The sequence below is a fragment of the Antedon mediterranea genome, chromosome 10, assembly GCF_964355755.1.
Source record: "Antedon mediterranea chromosome 10, ecAntMedi1.1, whole genome shotgun sequence".
NCBI classification, from domain to species: Eukaryota; Metazoa; Echinodermata; class Crinoidea; order Comatulida; family Antedonidae; genus Antedon; species Antedon mediterranea.
In genome coordinates, this window is record NC_092679.1 from 8747449 (window position 1) to 8753365 (window position 5917).

Here is a 5917-nt window from a genome sequence, read left to right on the forward strand (position 1 = left end):
TTATGTTAACAAGTTTTTTCGAAAATCACAAAATGGTCTAAAACGTCTCCAAATGCGATTTGAAGCTATTCTGTACACTTTGATGTTTTTATGTTAACAAGTTTTTTCGAAAATCACAAAATGGTCTAAAACGTCTACAAATGCGATTTGAAGCTATTCTAAGCACTTTTGTGTTTTTATTTAAACAAATTTTTTCGAAACTCACAAAATGGTCTAAAACGTCTCCAAAGGCGATTTGAAGCTATTTTAAGCACTTTGGTATTTTTGTGTTACCAAGTTTTTCGAAATGCTCAAAATGGTCTAAAACGTTTTAAACACGATATTAAGCTATTTTGTGCTCTTTGATGTTTTTTTGTGAAAAGTTTTAGCGAAATGCTCAGAATGGTCTAAAACGATTTCTAATGTGGTTTTAAGGACTTTGATGTTTTTATGTTAACTAGTTTTTTCGAAAATCACAAAATGGTCTAAAACGTCTCCAAATGCGATTTGAAGCTATTTTAAGCACTTAGGTGCTTTTGTGTAACTCAGTTTTTTCGAAAATCATAAAAAGGTCTAAAATGTCTCCAAATGTGATTTGAAGCTATTTTAAGCACTTTGGTGTTTTTGTGTTAACAAGTTTTTCGAAAATCACAAAATTGTCTAAAACGTCTCCAAATGCGATTTGAAGCTATTCTGTACACTTTGATGTTTTTATGTTAACAAGTTTTTTAGAAAATCACAAAATGGTCTAAAATGTCTCCAAATGCGATTTGAAGCTATTCTAAGCACTTTGGTGTTTTTATGTTAACAAGTTTTTTCGAAAATCACAAAATGGTCTAAAACGTCTCCAAATGCGATTTGAAGATATTTTAAGCACTTTGGTGTTTTTGTGTTAACAAGTTTTTCGAAATGCTCAAAATGGTCTAAAACGTCTCCAAATGCGATTTGAAGCTATTCTAAGCACTTTGGTGTTTTTATGTTAACAAGTTTTTTCGAAAATCACAAAATGGTCTAAAACGTTTCCAAATGCGATTTGAAGCTATTCTGTACACTTTGATGTTTTGTGTGAAAATTTTCTGTCGAAATGCTCAAAATGGTCAAAAACGTTTTTAAATACGATATTAAGCTACTTTGTGCTCTTTGATGTTTTTGTGTGAAATGTTTTATCGAAATGCTCAAAATGGTCTAAAACGGTTTCTAATGTGATTTCAAGCACTTTGATGTTTTTGTGTAACCAAGTTTTTCGAAAATCACAAAATTGTCTAAAACGTCTCCAAATGCGATTTGAAGCTATTCTGTACACTTTGATGTTTTTATGTTAACAAGTTTTTCGAAAATCACAAAATGTTCTAAAACGTCTCCAAATGCGATTTTAAGCTATTCTAAGCACTTTGGTGTTTTTATGGTAACAAGTTTTTTTGAAAATCACAAAATGGTCTAAAACGTCTCTAAATGCGATTTGAAGCTTTTCTGTACACTTTGATGTTTTTATGTTAACAAGTTTTTTCGAAAATCACAAAATGGTCTAAAATGTCTCCAAATGCGATTTGAAGCTATTCTAAGCACTTTGGTGTTTTTATGGAAACAATTTTTTTCGAAAATCACAAAATGGTCTAAAACGTCTCCAAATGTGATTTGAAGCTATTCTGTACACTTTGATGTTTTTATGTTAACAAGTTTTTTCGAAAATCACAAAATGGTCTAAAACGTCTACAAATGCGATTTGAAGCTAATCTGTACACTTTGATGTTTTTATGTTAACAAGTTTTTTCGAAAATCACAAAATGGTCTAAAACGTTTCCAAATGCGATTTGAAGCTATTCTGTACACTTTGATGTTTTGTGTGAAAATTTTCTGTCGAAATGCTCAAAATGGTCAAAAACGTTTTTAAATACGATATTAAGCTACTTTGTGCTCTTTGATGTTTTTGTGTGAAATGTTTTATCGAAATGCTCAAAATGGTCTAAAACGGTTTCTAATGTGATTTCAAGCACTTTGATGTTTTTGTGTAACCAAGTTTTTCGAAAATCACAAAGTTGTCTAAAACGTCTCCAAATGCGATTTGAAGCTATTCTGTACACTTTGATGTTTTTATGTTAACAAGTTTTTCGAAAATCACAAAATGGTCTAAAACGTCTCCAAATGCGATTTTAAGCTATTCTAAGCACTTTGGTGTTTTTATGTTAACAAGTTTTTTTGAAAATCACAAAATGGTCTAAAACGTCTCTAAATGCGATTTGAAGCTTTTCTGTACACTTTGATGTTTTTATGTTAACAACTTTTTTCGAAAATCACAAAATGGTCTAAAATGTCTCCAAATAGGCCATAAGCAGTAGCTCAAAAGATGCCTAGAACATGGATTTCGTTCCCACCTCTTGGATCTACATTTTGAAAGTTGATATTGTGAAATGAATATGTTACACATACTATATCAAAAGTTCTCCATGAAATACTTGTACACTTTTGAGCAATGGCCTCTCAAAGGTACCCCACTACTGCAAAAAAGGCACTTTTTGAGGTCTGGAGGTACTTTTATGGACCAATATCTTTAAAAGTCTTTGTCCAAATGCAATTGTCTTTTCTCTGTGAGTAGTCCAGTATATTTTGAACACTTATCCAAAATTTAAAATTTAAAAAATAAGTATTTTGTATGTGAGGAAAACTGAAAAATTACAATTATTTAGTTGTAATTGCACTTTTCAAGATGTTTAAGACACAATATCTTCGTAACTAATTGACATACCATATTTATATTTTTTCCTCAACTATTTGAGAGGGTTGTTAAACAAGATTCAAAGTTTCAGCTTGTCAGCTTCAGGGAGGTTTTATTTATGAAGATGCAAAAACTGAGATTTGGCCAACTTTATAGATAATTTTAATATCTTTTAGTCGTTTTTTGAGCAGTTATATTTTAATAATCAACTCTCACTATGTATTTATATTCATGCAATGTGTATCCTAGTGAGTTAGTGACACACAAGTGAAGTTTCAACGCAAAAGAAATTATTATGCAATAATATGATAGTAACTTACATTGCATTTTTTTTGTTTTTAGTGCCAATTTTGTGTGAACTCTACTCAAACCGTAAAAGGCGCCTGAATAAATACTATGCCTTTTCTGTACAACTACCCGAGAGGGTTGATAAACAACCTTTTCAAACCAGCTTGATAATTTTTTTTATATAGGAAGATGCACTGCACCAGCTGAGAATTTGCTAATTTTATAGATAATTTTGATGTTTTATTTGTTTTTGAGGAGTACGTAAGCCTAAATGATTTCTTAGAAAGTGACTTGCCATAATAATATTTATATTCATGCAATGGGTATGCTAGTAGGTTAGTGACACCTGAGTAAATTTTCAACACAAACAATAAATGATTATGCAAATAACTTATTTATTGTAACTTAAATATTGCATTTTTTAGGAGTTTTTAGTGCCAATTTAGGCCAGGAGCTTCCATAAAAACAACCCATTTTTTTAATTTTTCTGTGAAACACCAGATAAGTAGGCCTGCCAGCCCATTTTTACTGTTTTTATATTGATAACATGAATGTAACTCTTGTGGAGAGAACTATTATTGTTGATAATGATATGAGATGGACATATATACACACAATATACAACAAATACCTTGTAATGTATTTTCATTTATTTATTTTTTGTTTCTTTTGGATTTGTGTTTTTTTTACAACCCTACATGTTGCCCAATATACAATGTATATAATCCTACTCTTCTCTAGATACGTTGTACCAGCATAACTAGTAGTCAAGTAGAAAATTGTCAATTTCAGGTGCGGCATGGCCAGTGTACAATGGAAATAGCAAATATACTTTAACTAATTAATAAGTAATAATTACTATGTGGAATATCCTTCATATACAGTATGTACATACTACGTGGTAGGTAGGTACAATTAAACATAGATTCAGCAACATTTGCAGTAAGTATTTTACATTCAGCCAGTTGATGGTTTTGAAGTTTATGAAAAATTCAAGATGATGACAATTGTTTTGAAGCTGGTATCATTTCTGTAACAAATAATCCAGAATAGATTATCTAATTTATATCGATTACTTAATATTTTAGTTAAACTGAATATTATTAAATTACAATGAATCTTTTTGGTTTTATATTTAAAAATTAGTTCAGATTTGTGGTAAACCATACACAGAAATGTTGAAATATTCTCAACTTTACTTACTCTACCACACACTTTCCATTACTATATAGGCTAGTGTTTATTGACAATGCAACCTGGTATATAAAACATTTTTAAAGTAATGGATGTTTTTCAGCTATTTCTTGCATTCATTACTATTTTTAACTTTCATTACTAATTTTACTACTATTGTATATAATTATAACAAAACATAAATCATTTGGCATTTCTCATCTCTACATTAAAAAAGGATCCAAAACTTACTAGAATCAGTGAACGTGTTCAGCATTTTTGTGCCTCCTTTTCACTAGACAAGCTAGACATAAATAATTGAAGATAAATTGAATTGAATGAAATGATACAGTTGAAATGAAATAAATTATTTTAAATTAAAATTAAGCATTTATAAATAAAAATAATACCGGGCTGATGTATGAATACTAGGCCTAGTCTTCGGACCAGGCCATCAAAATGAATGCATAATACTAAATAGGATAGCCTAGGTACAGTATAGGGAAAGCCTGCTTACTAGGCCAGACCAAATTAATTATTTCAAACAATTGTAATTATTAATAATAATAAATAATAATATATTAATTTTAATGTGTATTTATTGTGTTAATTCAAAATGTACTAAAATTATGCTATCCTCACCTGTGTCTTTGTATTCCGTTTGTCGCCGTTTTAACTTAATAATAGCCCATTAAGTTATAGTTTAGTAGCAGGTCTAACTGTACTGTGCTGCTGCTGGGCCTACCTAGCCTATGCCATCTTGAGAGTAGCCTAGTATACACCTCCAGACCTAGGCTAGTGTGATACCTTAAGCCTTTAGGCTAGAGCCTAAAGACGTAGCTAGCTAGCCTAGCCTTTCTGTACGAATATTATTAATATAGCACACTGGTTTAAGTGGTAACATTCTAAAAATCCCATTTCCTATATGAGCAGGAGACTATTTCAATACAATAGGATGATCATAAGATGCATCATTTCTTCGTTTACAGTAGCATTTGTTCGGTGGGGAATCAAACAAATTCTCCTCCACGTCTAGCTCCATTCATCATGATTGAATATTTTTGTCCACGTGTGACGTTGCCGTGTGTGAGTTTTGGGGATTCCCCTCATCTGTAACCAGAGCATGATTGGTGAAATACGATCACGTGGTACAGTTTTTAAGACGTTGCGGATAATTTGAACGTGTAACGTTCGGCCCGACCAAATCACTCACGCGGTGTATATTAAAATAAAGTACCAAAATAAAACAGTAATTTCTCAAAATTGTCTAACACGATTATGGAGAACTTTTGATATGTTGTTATTTATAAAATTATTATTCTAAACATGTAAAGAAATTGTAGATCCATGACATCGGAACGAGATGAAACGTTAGAATTTACTGCTTATGGCCTAAAATGCGATTTGAAGCTATTCTAAGCACTTTGGTGTTTTTATGGAAACAATTTTTTTCGAAAATCACAAAATGGTCTAAAACGTCTCCAATAGCGATTTGAAGCTTTTCTGTACACTTTGGTGTTTTTATGTTAACAAGTTTTTTCGAAAATCAAAAAATGGTCTAAAACGTCTCCAAATGCGTTTTGAAGCTATTTTAAGCACTTTGGTGTTTTTATCTTAACAAGTTTTTTCGAAAATCACAAAATGGTCTAAAATGTCTCCAAATGCGATTTGAAGCTAATCTTAGCACATTGGTGTTTTTATGTTAACAAGTTTTTTCGAAAATCACAAAATGTTCTAAAACGACTCCAAATGCGATTTGAAGCT

The 5917-nt window shown here is 31.0% G+C and overlaps 1 long non-coding RNA gene across 1 annotated transcript; it reads right to left on the minus strand.

The window, feature by feature from the left end:
* Window positions 1-3506: 3506 nt before the first annotated feature.
* Window positions 3507-5539, minus strand: LOC140060575 (uncharacterized). The gene is made up of 3 exons (XR_011847343.1): window positions 4796-5539; window positions 4406-4457; window positions 3507-4010 (listed from the first exon to the last, which is right to left on the minus strand). It is a non-coding gene; the product is annotated as an uncharacterized lncRNA (long non-coding RNA).
* Window positions 5540-5917: the final 378 nt, after the last annotated feature.